The 25,284-nt window shown below is 43.0% G+C and overlaps 1 protein-coding gene across 3 annotated transcripts in view; it reads right to left on the bottom strand.

Annotated features, from left to right (window-relative positions):
• The window catches only part of GRID1 (glutamate ionotropic receptor delta type subunit 1), a 2,431,615-nt gene that overhangs the window by 287,776 nt on the left and 2,118,555 nt on the right, over positions 1 to 25,284 (bottom strand). The gene's annotated exons all lie outside the window — the stretch shown is intronic.

Here is a 25,284-nt window from a genome sequence, read left to right as displayed (position 1 = left end):
AACATTCACAGTTTCTTTATAGTTTATCCTTGTTTCCTTCCCCCCTTTCTCACTCCCCTCTTGCACCTTCTCTCCTCTGCTTATCACTTCTGCTCATCATGCTTCCATTATCCACATCACTTAACTCTACCTTAATTAGTAGAACCAGATTTACCAAGGTTTTGTGTCACCCTTGCCTGCGTAAGGGCAATGCAAAACCTAAGTAAGATTTAACCATGCAAAGCCACCTAGGGGACCCTGCATGGCTGGATAAATCTACACAACCACAAGGTAGAGCAAATTGCTGCCTTGCATTTCTTTGCGCCAGGGAGGCATTTCATGGTGGAGCAAAGGTGTTCCCAAGCATCCACCCATGGATTTTGGTGCATTTCCAGATTTAACATTGGTGGTGGACTTGGGAATTGGTCAGAATGCTATGACACCCCAGGTGACGCATAACGAAGAGCAGCGACGGCTCGTGGAGGGAGTTACGGTGGGGCAGGAGGGCGGGGAGGGGGAGGGGCAGGGCGGAGGTTGCTAAAAACCGGCATATGGATAATTGCAGGTAAGTAAACAATTTAATTAATAAAACGAATTTCGTAGCTCGCACTGCATTGCATTTTGCGATGCAAGGCGCACTACGAAATTCGTTTTATTAATTAAATTGTTTACTTACCTGCAATTATCCATATGCCGGTTTTTAGCAACCTCCACCCTGCCCCTCCCCCTCCCCACCCTCCTGCCCCACCGTAACTCCCTCCACGAGCCGTCGCTGACGAAGAGATATATCTCTACTTCTTCTCATTTTTCTTCTTGTAATGCATTCTGTGGCACACAAAGAAGGAGGAAAATGTCTCTGAGGATTATTTTTTGTGCATGAGGTATCTCTTTCTGCACTAAAACAATGCTACTTACAACCCAGGCACTCTTGCACCATAATGCAAGGATGCCTGAATTGGCACTAGGTAGCCAAAAGCGTGCTAGCGCTGGGAAAAGACAGGAATGTGCATTATAATGGTAAAAACGGTGCATTCCTGCCATTTCTCTTTCCCTATGTACATCAAGGTGGCTTGTAGAGTTGAGCTGCATGAAAGAATGATAAATCTGGCCCTAAGTTTCTGCATCCTCCTTCAAGGTCCTTTACACAGGTCTTATTCTCCCTTCTCAATCCTTTATTTTGCCATTCGATTTTCCTTTCTTCTCCTTTATCCTCTCTCCCAGTTCTTATCTTCACTGCCCCTCCTTTTTCTTCGCCCATGTTCTTAATATAACTTTACCTCTCATTATTACTTCCACGTTTTTCTTTTCCTCTCCTATCACTGCTTCCTTCCTATCTCATTTTAAATTTTCACATCAGTTTCTTCACTTAATTCCCTCCCTGATTAATGCTCTCTCATCTTCCCTTCTGTCTTTCTCCCTTCTTCTTGCTCTGATTAACTCTTTTGCTTGCTTCCATTACTTCTCTTTCTTTTTCCTCTTGTCTCTTCTGACCTATATTCCATTTCTCACTACGCATCCTCTTTCACTCCCTTCTTCCTTCTATTGATGTCTCTGTTTACTTCGTTTTACACTTTTTCCTTCCTTTTATTGGCAAATACAAATGACAATAACGATACTGTACTTGTATGTAGAATTTGACAGTATTGAAAAGGCTGGAAGGGTACAGTCAAATGCCCCATATGTGTCAGGTAGAAACAGTACTGATAAATGGAAAGGTTAAGGTTGGTAAATAAAGAATGTTGGCAATTTGCAAGATGGGTGGGGCATGGTGTTTCCATCTGCTGCAATGCTTCTATTCTGCACAATGAAATATCTCTGTGAGTGTAGCCTACCCCTCACATCTATTCGTGATGCTCTACGAATCAAAGACCATACAATTCAAGAAATATGTGGAGTGGTCATTTCCTGTGATCTTATTGTCATGTTAAATGTTGCGATGTCATTGTTAGCAAGCTTGAAAATCTTAAAAATCGTATCTCTTTTGTTCATAGAATACTGTTGAATATATTATAGCCTCATAGGGGCTACTTTACGGTGTCCTGTGGTGTGCTGTATGGGAATCAAAATAGTCCAAGATCAGATCAAGAAAAAGAGGGATTTTGAAGTGCATGGGTGATTTTGTGAAGATTTTATATAATTGCTTAAAATGTGTCTTCTTCATATTGCTGTTTCTGAAATAATATTGTAGAATGTAATATTAGTGAATTAGTTGAAAATGAATCCGAAATTCAAAGTCGTTGGAAACAGGGGCCCCAAAAAACCTCAAGCTGTCCTTGACCACTCTTTTAGAACCTTCTTTGGCCATTATTTTTATGAAGACCTGTCTTCATGCGCCAACATTTGGTGCGCCATGTCTGCATGCTTGTAGGTGCCTGAAAACTGCAAGGTCTGGACAACAACAGTAATTCCAAAACCCCATGACAGACACAATGGAAGATGGAACTGCAGCATAAAAATAAATCTGCATTGTTACAGTGCATGACAAGCATGGAAATCTTTTTTTGTTATCATCTGTCTCTAGGTGACTATATTTCCAGGTATAAATATGATGAACATTTCATGTACTTCATAATTCTCTCTCGTAAAAAGTGAATATGCCACCCGTTTTCCTTCATGGACTTCTTTTTATTCGTAAATGTAATATCCATAATGTATTTGTTTTTTCAAATATTTGAACAACAATATGAAGAAGGGAAAAATACAAGAATCTAGCCACACTGTACCCCTTTGTTTTGTATTTTTTTCTGGGAAGGTATTCGTCTGCTCTACCGAAAGACAGCCCCTCCAGCGTAAAGCCTGCCTGTCGCCTTCTGCTGTACATACAGATTAGTTGCGAAGCTCTCTCCGAGTGCAGTGCTGAGGAATGCGCAGGCATGCCTCTTTGATTATCCGACCGAACCTACTGAGGCAAATGAGTGCATCAATAGATCACAAATGCGTGCGCGCCATCTTGAATGAGAAAAGACTATCCGAGCAGTGGAGAATCTATTTAGATATCGCTCTCCCACTCGACAGGAACTTCTTACTTCGTGAATTGCCCATGTGTTTTTTTTTTATCCTGGACCTTGTTTAGTGTTTCTGGTACTACATACTTATTTCAGGCTGCCACAACAGAGAATAATGAATTTCTGCCCTGAATATTAAAAAAGGAGCACAGTTAAACGTATATGGAACGCTATGAAGTGTCATCATCCTGAGATTCCACAGAGCATTTATGTCTCGGTTTACAGAAATTGCAACTTGGCAAAAGACAGTGTAAAATATTCGTTTAGCGCCAAGAAGATATTTGTCTAGTACACATCAACCCTGGGCTGCATGTTCGTTTTTTTGTGTACTGTCCCAATTACCCTTTCTCTCCATCACATCATTGTTTCTACTAATTGGTGTCAACAGGAAGCCATGCACTGTTCTCTAAAGATCATCTTATGTATGAAATATATTTGCTGCATAGGAATTGTTCTCTGTGTTTTTTCATAGGCAAGATCAGTTACATAGTTTGACGACTGTGCCTAATTTATAGGTGTTTAACCCGTTGACTGCGGTGTGAATTCCGCCGTGTGCGGGCATTCTAATCAGTGTGCGGGGTTTGGACGGTCCCCGGCGGTCCCCCGCACACGCCCACTGTCACGTCCTTAGCATGGAACGGGTTAAACTAGAAACTGACTCCGTCATCATGCGTGTATGAGTACATGTCTGTGATTGATAATAGTTCTCAATATTGTTCGGTCATTCTATTTGAGAGGCTAAGTTTGATTTTTGCCTTTCATTGAGGTGCATTTTAGGTCTTGCTGCAGACAGATATTGCTGTGTTTCAGAGCTCATGCCATCAGCACCCACAAATATTCACAGAGTGGGAATTGGTCAACCGTCCTCCAGCCTTTGGCTTGTTTGTGTCTACCCACTTCAGCCATTGATTGTTTGGTATGTTTTTCACATATTGTATTAGCCACAGGATTATAGGGCAAGTTTACAATTGAATTGGTGATTTTCTATTGGTGTTTGGGCAAATAATTGTCCAATTCACAAGTGACTTATCTTAATTCAAAATGGCCACCACATCAACATGCAGTCGCGGCTAGCATGTCTCTTGGGAGAGAGGGGCGAAGGGTCACGTGGGGAGGTGGGAGTCATGCGGGGGTGTTAATTTAACTAATAATAAAATAAATATTTAAACATACATTTTTGCCGCCGGGTCCCGCGTATTGTCTTCAGGAAGCAGGTAGTCAACCTCCCCTCTCCCAAGCCAATCACAATGCACCAGTGGAGCGTTGTGATTGGTCGGGCCGCTGCCTAGAAAGGGGCTTACGGGGAGGCCAGGTTCTCCATTTAGGCTGCATTGCAGCCTGCATGGAGAACTATAGAGTGCGCATGACTGGTTCGAGTGGCACCATAGGGCCAACCAAACAGTCAGCGTCCTCAGCATTGGTCACACCACTCCTTCCCTGCCCTAGAGCAGTGCCCCAAACCAAACCCTTCTGCTTCATCGCAGTGCGAGGAGCAGAAACAAAAAATGGTAGTTATTACCTTCTGCTTCTCGCACTGTGAGAAGGCAGTGGGTTGAAGCTCCTCTGCCCCAGTGGAGGAGCCGCCCCTATCAACATGATGACTCAGTCACCATCTTAGATGAGGGGCTTCAGCGAGCTAGACCTTAAAGGAGCATTTCCCATATTTTGATGTACATCTTTCCAAAGCTATGATGAAGCATGGTTTTTGCAAAATAATCTTACTTGACCAAATCTGCTCACAAGCGTACTATTAACAAAACAATGACCAATGGTGTGACTTTTAACATTGTCGTGCATGGAGATATTTGAAAATACGACGTGAAATTGTGAAAGATGGCACAACATATTTGAATAAAATAGTTTACTTAGCTGCAATACTTAACATGCTGGAAGCTGAAATCATGGAAAAGCTCTATGAAATGTTTTGACAACATTTTGGTAGAGAAATTAGTAAATATGCATTTAGAATTATTCACGTAGAAATATGAAATAGCAAAGAAATAAAAAAATGTTCCATGAAATGTTTAGTCTGTCTATATAACATAAGAAAATAAATCTTATTAATAGTTTGATTAATTGGAAAAGTTAGATTATGCTTATAGATTTCATTTGAAATAATGAATCCTTATTTCTTATTATTTTACGAGTTGCAATCTGTTGCTGAAATATTAACGCCTGTGTTTTATTTTCCTACGTTTTCTCTAAGAAGGCCTCAAGCCCTGTTAGATTTATATTACTGTCCTCAGGTAGGCAACAGAAGCATGTAATTTGCACCTTGATTATTTAAAAAAATCTGATGTATCTGTTTAGTCATGCGTATCGTATAACTAGGTTTCCCTTTTCCTTATGACTATAGTATTTCTTCTGTCCACTGTTGTTACAAGCTGATGTGAAATACAATTTTTCTTCCTTCTTCCAAAGGCGAAGGAGATGATGACATCTATTCTAACAAAGGACATTGACAACAAAATCTGGATGAACTAACTGAGACGATGATCACCTCATCTTTTGGACCAATCAAATTGCATGAAATGTATAAAATTGTAACTTTAGGTGGATAGAATTATTACCATGAAAAAACAACATAGCACGAGCTGTTTATATGCCAAGAGAGCTTTGCTGCTGTACTCTCTATGCTACTCTGGCTGGCTATAATCCTTGCGAATCCTGTGCAAGTTTATTTTGATCGACTTTGCACCTCATCTGCTGGTGATGTTGCCTACTATACCCATTCGGCCGAAGGGTTAGCTATCTCTGACTATTGCACGCTATGCATTACTATTTCTTTAGGTTTGTATGAAAATCTCAATAACCTCCTACATATATCAGGTCCTCCAATAGATCTTTGGTAGGGCTAAGAGGGAATCGATAATAAGAAACGGATGCTATTACCCTCATAAAGAACTATAATGAAGGAAAAGCCTGTCAACAACAGTAATCACAACATACATTATATCCCAATACTCACTAATAAAGACAAATACTTATCAAGTCACTTTTATCTGTAGTTTCATAATATAAATGGTCAAATTCACATGTACATAAGAATCATACATTCAGTGTTATTTCGTTGTATCAGGTAAGTACACAGTAAGAAATACAGTTCATTACAAATACATCAAATAATCAATAACAGCACTGAGAGGGGAGAGAGTGAGTGACAAAAGAAATATTTAATTGAAATTTCAGTATGCAATTTGGATTATATGGACCTAAAACTTTAGGCATAGAGGAAAATCCTACTAGCAATATAGTAGGTTTAATGTGTAACATCGCTTCTGATGCAGCAGCTACTATCAAAGTGAAGAAACATTTTCACTTATAAAACTTACAGACTTCTTTGCTTTGGCCGTGGTTTTTTAGCATCTGGCAATTAGTTTTGACAATGGACCAAACTGTGAGAGGTTCATTCTTTTTAATATATATATATATGTGAACTTGGTGTGACCAAATGCATACCTTACACTAGGCAAAGTATGGCTACCACACAGTAAAACATTGTAGTCACTAATCTCTGTTGTACATGGTGACCATAGGGTGAACATAGGAAGCTAAAAGGTCGACTGTTTCCTTTTGAAGAGGAGGAGGGTTGTAAGGGTACGCTGTCACAATATGGTCGATAACCACTGATCCACTTATTATGGTCCAAAAGCCATTTGCAAAAAATGTAGTCCCTTTAGAGGTGATAACATAGAACCTACTTGCAATGGGACACTAGTTTGTATACAGTACTCAGGGAAAATATTGCCAAACATATTTTTTTCAATACATTTCTGGTATACAGCTAAACACAAGGGATTATCACTTTGTCGTCATAAGGCATATTTTAGATTTATATTCCCTTCTCAGTGTCTGGAATTACTTTGACATATAACAAAAATGATACTAATATAAAAACCATAAATAATGGACTGATTATTTATATTATGAGGCTCATGGGTAGAAATTCATATTCCACGTCCTCCCTTAAGTGCTGATATATAAAATTTAAATGCACTGAAAATCATGACACACATTATAAAAAACTGGAGAAGCCGAATTTAAATTGAAAAAAATATCTCTGGAATTTATAAGAATGGAATATACAGGTTGCTTACCAAAGGCATTGGATCGTATCGGGTCATGGGTTGGATATTAGAAGGTTTAAAAGTACAGAATGCGGGAGAAAGAGCCTAGCTTTCAAACTTTCCCTTTCATCTCTCTTGCATATTATTAATAGTTTCACCATGTAGGGATATTCTACTGCTGGTGCCTGTTTGTAAATGCCAGCATTTCAATGTCTTCATGATGATCTATTTGCAATGCTACAAGTACACATAAATCCATCTTTTTAGATTGCTTCTTGCAGATCTCCATAAACTTTGAGTGTCCTTGTCCTGATGATGCACTGATTTACTTAGCAGGGTTGAAGGAATGCACTTTGGGCTCAACTGTTCCGTTTGCAGCTGACCAACTCTGATTTGCATATGGTTAAACTCTATGTGGATTGGGTTAATGGGTGACAACAATGGTCTGGAAGGAGTCTCTGAGCAATAGACAGCAGTTGATGTTAATTTGAGCATTCCTTCTTTCACATTGTTGATAGTTTTACTGCCTGTATATTGCAAGTTTACAAACAAGGCCTGTATGTAATCATGAGAAATGTTCAAACACATCAACACATAGTTATTTTTATGATGATGTTCCATATCACATCTCCAAGACAAAAGTCATATTTCCTACAAATAGGTTGGGACTATGCTGAACTCCTGCGCTAACCTCAGGGTAACTTATTTCGCTCAAACAGCATTCACATACATTTTCCGTGGTAATTTTCAAATACTCAGTGAATTCTTTCTAAAGGTCAGATGCCACATTGCTTCACAGGTCTCCACCCAGGCTGACAGTTGCCATGTTTATATACATCCTCCACATTGCAGCAAAAAAAGACTATGCAGCTGATGCAATTCTATAAAGTTTTAAAGATACTGAAATAGGAAGCACGCTGGGTGGCTTCAGAGCCTTATTTTAAAATTACAAAGTTTCTCTCCATTGGGAGTCCTGAAGCTTGTCGTAGATCTTGAAAAGTTGGACAGGCCTACCCCACTGTTAGAAATGGGGGTCTCTAGTTGGAAGAGGTAAGTACCCTTTTCCAAGCAGGGACCCTTCTTCATAGTTAGGGTAAGGGAATACATTTCGAAATTAACCCTTGCTCACCCCCTTGGTAGCTTGGCACAATCAGAAAGGCTTATCTCAGAGGTAGTATGTAAAGCATTTGTGAACACATACAGTAATACAATGAAAACACTACAAATGGACAACACACCAGTTTAGAAAAATAAGTAATCTTTATCTAAACCAAATCTGACTACAATTACAAAAATTCACAGTACAGTAATACAAATATCACTTTCAAATTGTAGAAGTAGTTCGGTTCAAAGCACGTTGCAGATGCAACACTTTTCACACAAGGTACCTAGGATACGTAGCGCACACAAACAAATTGGGTTGCAGGGAAGGTGTTGAGTTGGTTCCTTACAGTCAGGGAAGGTGATGCATCGGTTCCTTGCTCCGGTGGAGGTGATGCATCCGTTCCTTACTGCTGTGCAGGGGAGGTGATGCATCAGTTCCTTACCAGAGAGGAGGTGAAGCATCGGTTTCTTACTGCGTGGGGAGGTGATGCATCGGTTATTACTGTGTCCCCTAACGATGCGACAGACCTGGTGCCTCGATGAGATGTAATGATCCCGGACAATGCGTGGATTCTTGCTGCCGCACAGCAGGGCTTGCATCAGAATTGGTGCGGTGATATCGGACTTCGGAGACTGGTGCACTTGATGCGATTTCTCAAGCCGCGGGCAGGCGCTTCGTTGGTTTCTTTAGCGATGTGTCAGAAACAATTGTGGATGCATTCTGCTTCTTGGTGTTGCATTGCTTTTCTAGCTCCCAACTGCCAGAACAACTTCCAGAGGCTCAAAATAGCTACAGGCATCTCTCGGCAGGTCAGAACTCCCAGCAAGAAAGTTCAGGGGAGCTGGGGTGAAGTCTTTGTGTCCCTGAAACTTCAGTACAGGAGGCAAACTCTTCTTCAAGCCCTTGGAGATCTTTTTTAAGCAGGGGACCCAGCATACAGCAACGTCCTTTTCCCTTTCCTTGGCAGAAAGTAGCCATTTGCAGGCCCACCCCAGACAGCACTCCGCAAACAGCAGAAGGGCCATGTTACTCCTCAGTTTCTCCAGCTCTTCTCCTTGGCAAAGGTTCCTCTTAATTCCCAAAAGTGATCTAAAAGTCTGGGGCATGGGCCCTGATTTTATAATACAAAATCCTTTGTTCTCTGTGCCCTGCCAGAAAGAGTTCTGTCCTCTCCGGTGCAGCTTCCTGGCAGGAGGTGGAGACAGCATTGTCCTTGGCACACTGGATGGTTAGGCAAGAAAATACCTACTTTCTAAAAGTGGTATTTTCATGCACAGAATGGAAAAATCACTCTCACTAAAAGATGCATCTTAACATTGTGAATTCAGGCATATCAAACTTTTTTCCTACCTTTGTCCCATGGTTTTTTCCTACCTTGTTCCCATATGTTATAGACAAACTCCCCATTCTATCCTAGGGGGACAGATAGCCTTACTATAGTGAAAAACGTAATTGGCAGTATTTTACTATCAGGACATGTCACACACATTAGGGCATGTCCTACCTTTAACAGACACTGCCTCTCTCCCAAAGGCTTAGCTTGGGCCTACCTTAGGGGTGACTCACATGTAAGAAAAGGGAAGGTTAGGGCCTAGAAGTGGGTGTACTTGTAATATCAACATGGCAGTGATAGACTCCACACAGGCACTGCAATGGCAGGACTGAGACCTTGTTGCAAGGCTGCTTGGGTAGGTGGCACAATCAGTGTGGCAAGCCTATTAGCAGACTTTGGTTTACATGCCCTGGGCAAGTTCTTGGGACTTAACAGTAGAACAAATAGATCAATCATGGAAACACCAATCCATAACAACAATTGACAAAGGGAGCACTGAGGCAATATGGCAGCCGCCTCGGTGGCTGAGTGAGCTGGCTCCCTACGCTAAACCCCTCCCTCCTTGATTTCAGATGCTCGTAATGGCGGTGTGCTACTAAAAAAAAGAAACTTACCATTCTTCATCTCTTCCTCTCCCTGAATGATTTGGCGCTCTTGGTCCTGGCTTCTGGGGGTCCCGCTGCCTTGCAGATAGGTGGCGTGGAAAACCTCCAGTGTGTCTTCTCCGCTTGCTCGCTGTACTTATCCAGCTTTAAAAATATCACCGAAGACCGGCACAAAAAGCATTAAAGGACGGGGGCTGCCGGAAGGCTCTGGAAGTTCTCAGCAACCTATTCTTGACAAAGACGGTGAAAATCATCAGAGAGGGCGTCGCTCTACCTCCTCAACATCAGCTGGACTGCCCGGCTCCGGGGAACAACAAAAGAAAAACTGATCAGCTTGGGGAAAGCAGAAGGTCCCTGCTTTGTTTAAGGCATAAACTGACAAGAGCAAACCGACGCGGGATCCAGCAGCCAGCCTTAAACAGATTGGCAAGACTGATGCTCCACTATCTACGCCGGTGGCCGGCCCAATGCTGCAAGATGCTGCTGTTCAAGGTACAAAGTCACCACGGGGTGCGCCTCCCAATCAAGAAATAAATGGGGGGCCACTGGTTCGTGTTGCTGAAATCTCAACCACAGATTAAGCCATTCTTCCTGGTGGCAGCGGGGAGTCTGGTAACACAATAAGCTTGTCCCCTATGGGTTTCCCCCAGGTAGTTGTGGACGGTACGGGGACTCCACAGCAAGAGGGGTGCATTATGGGAGTTGAAGTCCTCTCTAGTGATGGCCAGGTAAAAGTGGTAACGGAACCGCCTTATTCAGCTAGGTAGGCTAGTCATGTGGAAGATGAGCCATTAGCCTCTAAAGAGGAGGATGTTGCAGCAAATACCAATTATATTGTTTCTAAGGCTTACTTGAAGTGTTTGTACTATGCTATTAGCAAAGGAAAGGAACTGATACCCCACAAGGATAATGGTTAGGGATAACTTACTTATCTGTTCTATAAATATCTGTGCCTAAATGATTGTAAAAAAAGGAATTTATTTGCTAAACTGATCAGGCATATGCAACTAGAGGTTTTATGTGTACAGGAAACACATATAGCTTGAAGTAAACGAAACTGGCTTAGAGATATGGGCCTCGATCTACTGGCTTGTACATGTCAGGGCACCACCACACGAGGGGTAGAAATTTTAGCAAAACACTGAGTCATAATTTGAAAACGCAAGCAGGAGAATCAATTGGGGTGATGGGTGATCTTGGCAGTAGTCATGGCACTCCTTTTACAATATGCTCCCTGTATGGCTGAAACTTAGATGATCTGAAGTTTTCAATCACATCAGTATTGAACTAGCTGCGTGGCCATCTCCGTTGATTCTCTATGGTGATTTTAACATTCATTTATAGAGTAGTTTCAACCTTGCTGGTAACACCTAGTACTTAGGTAGAAAGAGCAAGTCCTTTAAAGCATTACAGGGGCTAGTCAGGGAATATGGACTAGTGGATGTATGGCACAGACACAGACCGGGGGATTCGTGTTTTACTTTTTTCTGTGCCACATAACAAACTGGTTCCGCTGGATTACTTCTTTGGCTCATATCAAACAGTTGAAAATGCTGGCATCGAATTGTATCCAAGAATAATTTCAGATCATAACCTGCTAATAATAGAACTGCCATTAAGTGAGTTTTCTAGAACTCCATTGATATGGATGTTTGAAAGGAAACGTCTATTAGATGAAGCCTACTGTAAACAAATAGCTAAATGGATCACTGTATTTTTTAAAATAAATAAGGGCACTGCTCCTGAAATCACAGTGTGGGATGCATTTAAAGCCACTTTACGGGGAGACTCTCCGTTTTTCTCTGTATCGTCAAAGGACGGTAAAGGCAAAGATTAAGGGATGGAGTGACGATTTAGGGCTTGCCGAGGTTAAGCTTATAAGGAAAATTAGTGCCGCTCAAAATATAGACGAGTGCCAACATCTTATCACTGCCATTAAATCTAAAATACATCAATATTTTGCGAAGAGCTCACTGCTAAGTAAATACAGCGCAGGTCTGATATTTATGTATTTGGGGAAAACACTGGAAAATTACTAGCCAAACTCATCCAACAGAGGGTGGCCGCGAACAGAATTAGTCAGATTGTTGATCCAGTGGATCAGATACAAGACACTCCACCTGGAATCCTAAGTGTATTTCAAAACCTTTATCATCAGTTATATACCGCAGAAGGGGAAGCTACTATGGAAAGCATTATGGAATTTCTAAGCAAACAAAATGTTGTGAGAGTCACACCCAAACAAAACGAGGCTCTCAATGCCCTAATCACCGTGGAGGAGATTGAGAAAGCAATCGTTTCCCTAGCCACGGGTAAAGCAGTTGGGCCAGATGGGACCTCCTTAGAGTTTTTTAGGACGTTTCGGCAAATGCTTAATCCTATGCTGTTATCTTTATTCCAGCTTGTTCAACTGTGTCAGACCCCTAAAACATGGCAGAAGGCTACTATTGTTGTGTTCAAGAAAAAGGGCAAACCTGAACTCAACCCGGCGTCCTACAGACCTATCACACTCCACTGCGGATAGTAAGATATATTTGAAAATAATAGCTTCTACGCAGGGCACAGTTATAACCTCTTTGGTGTGTATCCAACAACACAGGTTTATCCCAGGTTGGGATACAACAGACCATGTCAAGAGAGCAATAGCCCTTTTTGATTGGGCACAGGCCACTGGATCACCAATTAGGATGATACTGTTAGACGCAGAGAAAGCGTTTGACAGGGTCTCCTGGCTGTCCTTTGGTCTGTTCTACATTGGAAGGGTTTTGCTACAGAATTTATTCAAGGAGTCCAAGTCATCTATGTAATACCAGAAGCTGCAATTCGTATATCTGGAAAAGTATTGCAAGCATTCAGTATCAGTAGAGGAACAAGGCAGGGGTGTCCCTGCTCCCCACTGCTATTTTCATTATACATTGATCCTTTCCTTAATAAGCTGGAAGCGGAAACGACATTGAGCCGGTTAAGGTCAATAATATCAGCTATAAATCACTGGCATACGCCGATGATAATGCGATTTTCACAAGTAATCAAAGGTCAGCTTTTCCAGTAGTGAAAGATCCGGCAAAACAGTATGGTGCTGTATCCGGCTATAAATTAAATGTAGACAAGACTCACTGCTTAACTTCAGGCAGCTCCCCTCCGGCAGACATTCCAATTGTATCAGAAGCTACCTATTTGGGGTTCAGAATAACAGCAGCAGTGGAGCGTATTCCAGAACGTAATATCTCATCAGTGATTCATACAGTCAGCAAGTCTTTAGAGAGACTAGACCACCTACATGTATCATTACATGGCCGCTGCAATGTTATCAAAATGCCCATTTTTCCAAAATTCCAAAATTCTTATATTTTTTCAGACAATCCCACTGGCACTTGCACCATTCTGTATTACAAAAATTGAAAGGGCTTGTTTCAGGTTTCCTAAAGGTTTATCGGTGAGCCAGTAGGGCAATTAAGTGGCAATTTAGTGCATGATTCTCCCCAGATTAAGGGGTAGATGGGGGTGCCAAATTTTCTATTATATTACTGGGCAGCACTACTGTAGCATATGGGAATACTCGGGACCGGAAATATGGTTAGGTCAGAGGCCGTCAGTCCTACCATATATGAGTTGCTGTTAGGAGACGAAGCTAGTCAAAGGTTAGTTAAAATTCTGGAACCAAGTTACTATAGGAAGACAACATTCAAAATAGTACAATCAGCTTATTCAGCCTGGAGGAAGATTCAACGTAGATTTATGATCTTCAACATTAATGCATATACCCCCTTATCGGCGAGTGGTCTTCCACCAACTATATTCCAGGAAATAATCATATTCAGATGAGAAATTGCAGGAATTACTGTCCTAGGGGATCTATGCCACGAAGGACAATTATTCTCATTGAAATTTTTACAAGAGAAGTTCAGTCTTTCTAGAGGGACTTTTTTAAGGTTTTATAGATTCGGAGTGTCCTAGACTCTAGCTTGCAAGGGGTAAAAGGTAATTTGAGAACTACTGGTCTAAAATAACTGTTGTGGAAAGAATCACGGATTGGGATCATTTTTCAGGCATTACTGGCAGAGCTCCCTGATTACTTAATAGCTCAAAACACTAGCTGGGAGAGGAGGCTAGGAAAAGTAGGGATAAATATGGAGACATTGTTGGAATTAGCTAACTGTGCGCTCATATGTGGAAGCCTGAAAACCCAGCATTTTATGTCTGCTTTCGATTCATACTATACCCCTGCCAAGACTTCTAAGTAGGCTAGCTCCCGGGGGAGTTCGTGTAGCAGATGCGAGCTCTTGGGGAGCAGATACTCTACATGTTATTTACTCGTCCGGGCTGGTACTTTTTTGAATGATACAAATTATTTTCTGAACATGATTCTTGCTACTCCTATAATATTCACTTCCGATCTGATAATCCTTGGGTTAGAAAGCGACGAGGCGGGAGACTCCTGTGGTAGTTCTGAGGCTTGCTTCCTTTTCATTGCTATGGCTGTTGTAAAACTTTGTATAACTTCTCAGTGGATTAGTCCAGATGGATGCATTCATAAGCTGAAATCTACATTATTCTCTTCCACTTGTGTGTGTTTGTGTTTGCATGGGTGTGTGTGTGTGTGTGTGTGTGGCATGTAAGTGTTTGTTGTTGAGTTTGTGGCCATTAGACAGTTGGTTTGGTGTATATTTATCGCTGTGTTGAGGCATGATGGTGGGATGTGTGTGCTTGATGGTGGGTGTTTTGATCATGTGTACCTTGGCATATGATGGTTGTGTGGACGCTCTTCATTTTCTCATGCATTATCATTCCTCAGAGGGCAAAACATTAGATCCTGGCTTTCACAACACATTATTTGAACAGAAAGCCACTTGTAAAGTGATTCTTTTTTTACATTGCTCACCTAGCCTATGAAGACATTAGAGCATTTTACATGCTAATGGATAGTAGTACAGTTAAACAGTTTGAACATAACATTATTATAAGACATTTTCATATTGAAGAAGGCAGAACATGTGAGACATTGATTTAAAGAGTATGATCTTACTGTTCTTAAGTGGAGGGCCTAACGAATATTAGTAAATGTATTAATGCTGAGCAGTTAGTGTGATACAATGGAATCTCTCTTAATTTGGAAGCAAAGGGTGACATTTCATAAAACGTACATTGATTAATCTATGTTTACATTATTAGTGTGGAGGTGCTATGAAGAAGCTGGAGGGAGTGGGTGGTTCATAGTTGGAAAGGTTCAGGGAAGGATTTTTTGGCACCTGCATTATCAGTCAGAGAATGATCCTACATATTTAGGAGAAGAGATGAGGAAAGCCCACCTCTCTCTCAAAACTCAAATCCCTAAGTAAGATAAGAAAAATGTGCAAAAACTGGATTTGTAGTCAAAGTCAGTTTTTGCAACCTCAGACTACAGAATGAAAACAAGAACACACAAGAGATGTTTTCAAAATCAAACATACACAGATGCATAAAACCATCACTCCTCTACCAAAGACCTATAACTGCAATGACCTAGACAAATATTTTACATGAAAAAATTATATGAGAGATGATATTGACCGTCTCACACTCCAACCAGAACCTGAACAAATTCCTCTCACCTGTAAAGCACAACAGTATCAAGATCCTCTCTTTGTCCTATTTCGTAACTTACTTGACTTAAAAAAGCCTTTGCATGCAATAGGCCTTCGCCCTACTCAAGTGACGCACTGCACCTTCCTCTTTCAAGGAACAGGCTTATGGCTTCTTTCAGGATGGGTATTCATCTTCAGTCCTGCAAAAGATACTACTTCAAATGTGTTAAAAAAATGGCTAGTAGACCTGGCATCCTTGGCTTGGTTTCCCCTTACTTTTTGCCTTCTGACCTCCTATTTTGCTGACTTCATTTTTGCTGGCCTCAGAACTCTGGGCACTTTAGTGCTGCTAACCAGTGCTAACGTGCATGTGCTCTGTACTTACAAACATGCTAATATTGTCTTATCCACAATTGGCATATTTAATTTTCATTAAGTCCCTAGTAAAATGCACTGAATGTGCCCAGGGCCTGTAAATTAAATGCTACTAGCAGGCCTGCAGCGCTGATTGTTCCAACCACTTAAGTAGCCTTTAAACTATTTTCAGGCTTGCCACTGCAGAACCTGTGTGCAGTTTTAAACTGCCACATCGACCTGGCAAGTTAACCCTCTTGCCAGGCCCAAATGTTTCTTTTTAATACATATAAGTCACCTGTCCTGGACAGCCCCAAGGGCAGGGAGCAGTGTATTTAACAAGTAGGAGATGTGCTTTTAAGTTTTACATGTCCTGGTAGTGAAAAAGTCTTACATTCGTTTTTCACTACTCCAAGGCCTATCGCTCCCATAGATTAACATTGGGGTTACCTTATTACACATTATACATGTAATTCCCAATTGGGAGAAGGTAGACTTGTAAAGTTTTGTGTTTTTCTGGACTCACAATTAAACACCAGAACTTATGGTGAAGCCGGATTCTAAAATGCATGTTTGAAAATGCCACTTTTAGAAAGTCGCCATTTTCTTACTTTAACCATTCTGTGCCTTCTGTCTGTCTCTGAATACATGTTTGGAATGGTTGACGACTGGGCTTTGTGCATTCCCTCCAGACAGCCGCATTTGATGATATACCCTTGTAAATATGCCCCTGGGTCTGTTACTCAAGATTTTCATTCCTCTGCTTCCCCTAACACTCCCCTTGTGTCAGACACTTCTTGTGATGCCCCTTCCAATTAGAATGAAAACTATGAATCGATTCATGATTTTCAGGATGCTAACATTTGTACAGAGCCCTTTTCTCCAGAACAGGACATTAGTCACAAAAATTGAATATGATTGACAGGAGATGCTAATCTATGAATCGCAACCTTACATCAGCAAGGATATGCAAACGTGTCAGCCCAGTCAAGTCCACCTAGCACATTTTTTTAAAATGCTTATATATCACAAAAACGCGTTAACACCATGAGGAAATATAAATTTTATGGTCAAGAAATGTTCCCTAACGTGTACCCCACCGTCTCCATGTACGAGCTTAAAGTGCATGTAACTTCCCTCCTGTGCCAGCTATGAAGACGCAAATACATTTGCGTCCAACGTTAACATGTCCTCTTTCAGATCCACCCCGAACGGGTTGAATATTCCGTTCCTAAGTATGCCATGCCAACGTCTTTTTGTGATGTACTTTACACGTTTTTCAGCTCTGGCGAAGTAAGCCCCTGAATTCTGCCATCGAGCTTTTTCCTGCCTTCTGACTCTGAAAGCCTTAGCCTGGGCTGCCTCTGTACCCGTGACCTCTGCCTTACTCCCTGCGCGGCTAACGGCGCTTAGCTCGGCCTGCTGCCTGCCAAGACTGTATTCAACCTTCGAATTATCTGCTCCGCTCCTCAAACATACATTCCTGCCTACTAGTTCAAGTAAACATCCTTCCAGCTGCAGAGCAAAGGGCCCGGCCTCACTGTCTCCGTGCAAGTAATTCATAGCTTCTGTTACCATGGTAGGCCCATGCCCCCTCGCATCTCATGCAGACACGTAGACGCTTATACACGCACTCACAGTCAGTATAGAATAGCCTCTGCCCAAGAGACCTTTCCCTCTAGATAATATGGTTCCCAAACATCAGATATCAGATATGATATAGGTACGAGTTGATCTGACATGCCAGACTTCTGTCTCTTTCCGCTAGTCTAAATGTCAAGACCCCTGCACCCTTCAGCTTCACGTCAATCACACGTCATGCAGCTGCGCGCGCATCCAGACCTCAGATTTCTGCTGACATTGCAAGATTCTGCTATGTACCCACCCACTTGTGACACTTTCATGTGACGTTTCTAGCACACACCTCTATGTTCACGCCTAGTTCACGCCTTCTGATTACGTATTGCTAACACGTGTGTGCTTTTATCTTGTTTCTCTCAGCTGTTACGCCTACTGTATTGGTATCCATGATATGATTTAAGTATAAAAGTTATGTCTTGTCAATAAAGTATGCTCTATCCCTTCCTGAACCCCAGTGGTGTCAGGAACATGATATCCGGTTCAAGAACCATTCCTTTTTAAGGAATAAAACCCCTAAGAACTCTAACACCACGGACTCTGCGTCTTTCTTTCCGATTGAGTTATTCTATTTTTAGTACTTACCTGCATAGAAATTAAGATGGTAATTAAATATTTAACACATTATTTTGGCGCCCGAATAGGGACCCCTCCCCCACCTTACGCGCCGGTTGGTGCGTTGCAACCTTTGCCCCCTGCCATAAGTCAAGACGGACAATTACGCGTACCCGCAGGATTTCCTGTATCTCCCTCAGGCCTACGGAGGTGACGGAGACTGCGATCAGCACCCAGACGAGGCGGTGAGGAGTGCGGAGGATCCCGACCAGAGCCTAGCCGAAAGAAGCAAGGTCCGAGGTGTCAAGAGGCCCACCAGTTTCCGAAGTATTCACGTGTCGTGTCGAGTCGAGTCCAGTCCAGTCCGGTCCAGTCCAGTCGAGTTTTCCGAGGCCTTCTGTTCCGTGCTTCCCGGTGAGTACCATTGCTGGGGGCGTATCTAGACGGGTGCATTATTATGTATCCGGTAAAGACGGGTTTGGGTACACAAACGCGGTCTGCACTGTTTTAGACAGTGTATCTGTACTGTTTAGCAGTATATCAGGCATTCAAGTTCTTGCACTGTTCTCGACAGTGTATCTGTGCTGTTTAGCAGTACATCTAGTATCAAGGGTAGTGATATATGTTCAAAATGTTTTCATGTGATTAATGTCGTGGTATGAGTGACTGTTTGATGTACATTACTGTGTTTTTGTGTAACTAGCTGTGTTCAGAGTAAGTAACAAGTATCGAGTATCAAGATGCCGTTTTTCAATAAATTAAGACAGATAGGAACTAGGAAAGGGATACTAGAGGAAGAAATTCCTATCCCCCCTAGGGACACTCCTGGAAATTTTATGTACCATAAGCATGGCTTGGATGCCATACTGTACCTAGATTTATGGGCCGATTATACTAAGCATCTAGAGGAGAGACACAGATGGCCCGTTACAGGAACATGGGATGCCGAGTGCATCATGAAGGTAGAAGAAGCGCTATGGAAAAGAAAGCCAGACAATCTCAGAAAGACGCCATAGAATTTTGGCGTAAAGAATCACATAAACGTGCCGAAAAAGCACTCCGAAAAGAAGACAGACATAGAGAAGAGTCGGATAGAGTCCGAGAAAACGAATTAGTTAATGAAGGGATCCGAGTAAAAGCAGAACAAGTAGACCGCATGCGAAACAATCTTGTAAATGGCATGTACTTTGTGGCCGAGGGTTTGCCTGAAGCCACTTCAGAAATACCGAAAAATCTGCCGCCGCCATTGGTTCCGACTAAAGTAAGTCACAGGACCACCAAAGACATATTACTTGCTTCCTATCTAGACGATGTAGCACCCGCTTACACCAATCCACGTGCCCGCGTCCCGCCTACTGACGGTGACGGAGGTGGCAACCCGCCTCAAGACAATATCCCGCCATTGCCGCAACAAGATTCACCCGTTCGACAGCCTGCTCCACCTGCTCCTCCACCTCCACCACTTCCCACATCTAAGATTAATATACCAAATCCGATTGCGCCTGATCCTAATAAGAGACAAGTTCAGGTACACATACAGACTCCACAGAGAAATAATGCTCAAGCCTCTGCCTCAGGAGGTGCGACAGGAGGTCTCCAGACCCCGCCATCAACACGCAGATTAAACATTAGGGACTTAATGAAGCAACGTACACCCCAATCACCAAGTTTTGACATGTTTAAAGAACCCCTTCCAATTTGCAGATACGATCCAGTACCCGGTAAAGACGATAGAATGTTGTTAGCATCACTACGCTTACGACAAGCTACAGATTACCTAGTGTTATTCCCAGGGATGGCTGATCACCTAGATAGAATATATCATTTTGTCCAGACTGGGGAAGATCCTGAAAGTATTAAAGAGGCCCTGGCTCACCAAAAGGTTGATACTCAAGGTTGTATATTACGTTTCTTCATAAATTGCTTAATAAGAGACCGAGACAGGCCTGGAGCAGACAAGGAAGAGATGGAAGCACTAAACAGATGGGGTCAAAATATAGCCGAAGGAAACCATGATAAGCTGAATTGTATAGCAAGCATGTACAAGAAAATCAGAAAAGCAGTAATAGAAATACACGAAAAAGAAAAAGAAAATGACAGGAATAACTCCTCCGAGGAGGACGAACCTGAAGAACCAGAAACGACTAAAGAAATGATAGCGTATATAGGTAAGGGAAATTACCTTAGGAAAGGCATTCGTCCAGAAAGCAAGAGAGTTTTTCTCTCTGGCATATCAAAACCAAGTTCTCCCGAATATCTGTTTCAAGTTACCGATAAAATTCTTCAAGAACAAATGGGGTACCATGTACTCAATTCTATGGATCAACAAGAACTAGCCCGGTCAGCAGTACTATGGGCTGACAACCCTAGCACATACAATGATGATACAGTAGCACAGACATTTCTGAACCTTTCCCCAGACGAGCAGAAATTAGCCGGTGTATACATGATTCAGCATCTCATCACGTTATACAGACAACAACATTCTGATCCAGGTCCCTTACCTGATACATTAGAAGCACTACTTATGAATAGATGGAGAGGCCTAAGTACCAAGTTAATTCAAATAATTCTGGAACAACGCCGCAGATATAACGCTTTCTTAGGCCCACAATATGTTTCAGCTCCGCCCCCAGAAAGAAAAATGTTTCATTTTGACAGGCAGAATCCTTTACGAGAAGTACACCCAGTTATGAATGCCAATAACGCCTTGGAACGTGTGTTTGTGTACACACCTTTAACAAAGTTAGAATTGTTAGAAATGAAGAAACTAGTACCCTGTCACGATAAAGACCCTGCAGGTAGGTGTGGGCGGAAAATCCGTTACGCTCGCGGATTTTGCGGATTTTTGGGAAATTCGCAATCCGCGAGATTTGCGAATTTCCTGCAAAATCCGCAAATTCGCACGCAGCGGATTTTTTTGGCGGCGCGCGGCGTTGGTGATACAATTTTTGCGGCGCGCGGCGTTTATCATCGTTTGCCGAGTTGTTTTTTTCGATAGTTTGCGAGTGCTGCACCATTTTGGATCTTGCTGTGTGATCCCGCGGGAATTGGCGAGCGCGATTACGTCATCGCGGCTTGCCAGCGATAGTTTGTCAACGCGAGTACGGCGAGATCACGTCTCGCGGTACTTCGCAATTGCGAGATTTGAGATGCGGCGAGCGAAAATATAAATTTGCAATTCTGCACAAGAAATCCACCAGCAAGCAGCATAAACCTTCTAGAAATGATGATTTTTATGTGAATAACTCCTTAGTTTGACATTTGCCTGCACTTTTTTAGCGAGGAGTCCATTTTGGGGAGGGGGGCAGGGGGGTGGGAGGAAGGAAGTGCCCCACAGTCTTCAACTTCCTGTTCCTGTTCAGCAGGCTCCTCCCAGTGCTTTGTCCATCTCCTGGTCACTTTTCATTTGGATCTGGAGCTGGAAGGATTACTTTTTGTGGATGCTGCTGGATCTTTGGATTTGAGGCCTTTTTGACTTTCTTTGGATCACTGTTGGATTAGAAATTTTACAAGTAAGTTTGTTTGGGGCATTACAGTTGCTGCAACTAAAATTTTGGAATTTTCGATTTTTGGGCTGTTTTGGGGCCTTTTGCCCAGGGGTACTCAGTGGTGGGTGGACTGAGTCTTTCTGTGGGTTGTCTTGAACTTAAACATCATGGAGGCCATAGATGAATTGGGATTGTGCTGATTTTTCTGTGTTTTTCGATTTTTGACCTGTTGTTGGGGCCTTGACCAGGGGTAGTGAGTGGTGCATGGGCCTAGTCTTTCTGTGGGCTGTCTTGAACTTAAACATCATGGAGGGCATAGATGGAATGGGATTGTGCTGATTTTTCTGTGTTTTTCGATTTTTGACCTGTTGTTGGGGCCTTGACCAGGGGTAGTGAGTGGTGCATGGGCCTAGTCTTTCTGTGGGGTGTCTTGAATTTAAACATCAAGGAGGGCATGGATGGAATGGGATTGTGCTGATTTTGCAGTGTTTTTCGATTTTTGGGGGTGTTCATGGGGAGGGACATGCCATGTGGCTGGTGGCCATTTTGAGTGCAGCTACAGGCACTGGCCATGTGCTGGCAGGCAAGTGGCCATTTTGAATGCAGGCTTTGTTGTTAGGCCTCCAACCATTTTGCCTACTTTTCAACCTTTATTTATGCCCAGGGGTAGTGAGTCTTGCATGGGCCTAGTCTTTCTGTGGGTTGTCTTGAATTTAAACATCATGGAGGCCATGGATGGAATGGGATTGTGCAGATTTTTCAGTGATTTTCGTTTTTTGGGCCTGTACTTGTGGCCTTTTCACCAGGGGTATTTGAGTCTAGCATGGGCCTAGTCTTTCTGTGGGCTGTCTTGAATTTAAACATCATGGAGGCCATGGATGGAATGGGATTGTGCTGATTTTGCAGTGTTTTTCGATTTTTGGGGGTGTTCATGGGGAGGGACATGCCATGTGGCTGGTGGCCATTTTGAGTGCAGCTACAGGCACTGGCCATGTGCTGGCAGGCAAGTGGCCATTTTGAATGCAGGCTTTGTTGTTAGGCCTCCAACCATTTTGCCTACTTTTCAACCTTTATTTATGCCCAGGGGTAGTGAGTCTTGCATGGGCCTAGTCTTTCTGTGGGTTGTCTTGAATTTAAACATCATGGAGGCCATGGATGGAATGGGATTGTGCTGATTTTGCAGTGTTTTTCGATTTTTGGGGGTGTTCATGGGGAGGGACATGCCATGTGGCTGGTGGCCATTTTGAGTGCAGCTACAGGCACTGGCCATGTGCTGGCAGGCAAGTGGCCATTTTGAATGCAGGCTTTGTTGTTAGGCCTCCAACCATTTTGCCTACTTTTCAACCTTTATTTATGCCCAGGGGTAGTGAGTCTTGCATGGGCCTAGTCTTTCTGTGGGTTGTCTTGAATTTAAACATCATGGAGGCCATGGATGGAATGGGATTGTGCAGATTTTCAGTGATTTTCGTTTTTTGGGCCTGTACTTGTGGCCTTTTCACCAGGGGTATTTGAGTCTAGCATGGGCCTAGTCTTTCTGTGGGCTGTCTTGAATTTAAACATCATGGAGGCCATGGATGGAATGGGATTGTGCTGATTTTGCAGTGTTTTTCGATTTTTGGGGGTGTTCATGGGGAGGGACATGCCATGTGGCTGGTGGCCATTTTGAGTGCAGCTACAGGCACTGGCCATGTGCTGGCAGGCAAGTGGCCATTTTGAATGCAGGCTTTGTTGTTAGGCCTCCAACCATTTTGCCTACTTTTCAACCTTTATTTATGCCCAGGGGTAGTGAGTCTTGCATGGGCCTAGTCTTTCTGTGGGTTGTCTTGAATTTAAACATCATGGAGGCCATGGATGGAATGGGATTGTGCTGATTTTGCAGTGTTTTTCGATTTTTGGGGGTGTTCATGGGGAGGGACATGCCATGTGGCTGGTGGCCATTTTGAGTGCAGCTACAGGCACTGGCCATGTGCTGGCAGGCAAGTGGCCATTTTGAATGCAGGCTTTGTTGTTAGGCCTCCAACCATTTTGCCTACTTTTCAACCTTTATTTATGCCCAGGGGTAGTGAGTCTTGCATGGGCCTAGTCTTTCTGTGGGTTGTCTTGAATTTAAACATCATGGAGGCCATGGATGGAATGGGATTGTGCAGATTTTTCAGTGATTTTCGTTTTTTGGGCCTGTACTTGTGGCCTTTTCACCAGGGGTATTTGAGTCTAGCATGGGCCTAGTCTTTCTGTGGGCTGTCTTGAATTTAAACATCATGGAGGCCATGGATGGAATGGGATTGTGCTGATTTTGCAGTGTTTTTCGATTTTTGGGGGTGTTCATGGGGAGGGACATGCCATGTGGCTGGTGGCCATTTTGAGTGCAGCTACAGGCACTGGCCATGTGCTGGCAGGCAAGTGGCCATTTTGAATGCAGGCTTTGTTGTTAGGCCTCCAACCATTTTGCCTACTTTTCAACCTTTATTTATGCCCAGGGGTAGTGAGTCTTGCATGGGCCTAGTCTTTCTGTGGGTTGTCTTGAATTTAAACATCGTGGAGGCCATGGATGGAATGGGATTGTGCTGATTTTGCAGTGTTTTTCGATTTTTGGGGGTGTTCATGGGGAGGGACATGCCATGTGGCTGGTGGCCATTTTGAGTGCAGCTACAGGCACTGGCCATGTGCTGGCAGGCAAGTGGCCATTTTGAATGCAGGCTTTGTTGTTAGGCCTCCAACCATTTTGCCTACTTTTCAACCTTTATTTATGCCCAGGGGTAGTGAGTCTTGCATGGGCCTAGTCTTTCTGTAGGTTGTCTTTAATTTAAACATTATGGAGGGCATGGATGGATTGGGATTGTGCTGATTTTGCAGTGTTTTTCGATTTTTTTGTGCTCTATAACTGAACTGATGTTCCTCTGTCTTCCATTTTTTTTAGGTGCACAAGACTCAAGAGAACCACCAGTGCCAGGAAGAAGTCCTGCAGCGGTGTGTGTGTGCAGCATAACGTCACGCGACGTCACGTCTGGCCTCAGACAACTCTACAATTCGTGCAACTGCGGCCTGCTGTCTGACCTGCTCTGAAGAAGATGGCCCCGCCCCCAAAGAAAGTTCTCCGTAGCTCCTCTAGCAAGAAAGTTGCTAGTAAGGAGCAGAAGAAGCAAGTTACCAAGGAGGCTGGTGTGCCACCCGCCACTTTTTTTGGGAGCAAAAAAAAAAGTACGCCTGCAGCAGCAGGATCTGCTGGGGACCAAGCTGGGAGCAGCACCCCTGCTCCATTGGGTTCAGTGCCTCCACCACCACGCCAACTTAAGTCAAAGCCCTTGAGTGCTTCAGAGGCAGTCAGTGTACTTCTCCAATCACCATCGACCAGTGATGTTGGCTCATCGCAAGAAAGTAGCAGCAATGTCCCTGAATCAACACAGGTTGTTGTAACTCATCTGACAAGTGTTGAACAACCACAGCCGCAACAACAACACCATGTGCAAGTACACGCCCAAGTACATGTGGAAGGAGAGGCAGCAAAAGGAGATGCGCAAGCAAAGGTGCATGGAGGTTCACAAGTGCCCACAATAGTTGTTCCTCCCGAAGTAGGGGCACATTTGGAAA

The sequence above is a fragment of the Lissotriton vulgaris genome, chromosome 5, assembly GCF_964263255.1.
Source record: "Lissotriton vulgaris chromosome 5, aLisVul1.2, whole genome shotgun sequence".
Taxonomy (NCBI): domain Eukaryota; kingdom Metazoa; phylum Chordata; class Amphibia; order Caudata; family Salamandridae; genus Lissotriton; species Lissotriton vulgaris.
This window is presented reverse-complemented; position numbering and strand designations above follow the sequence as displayed.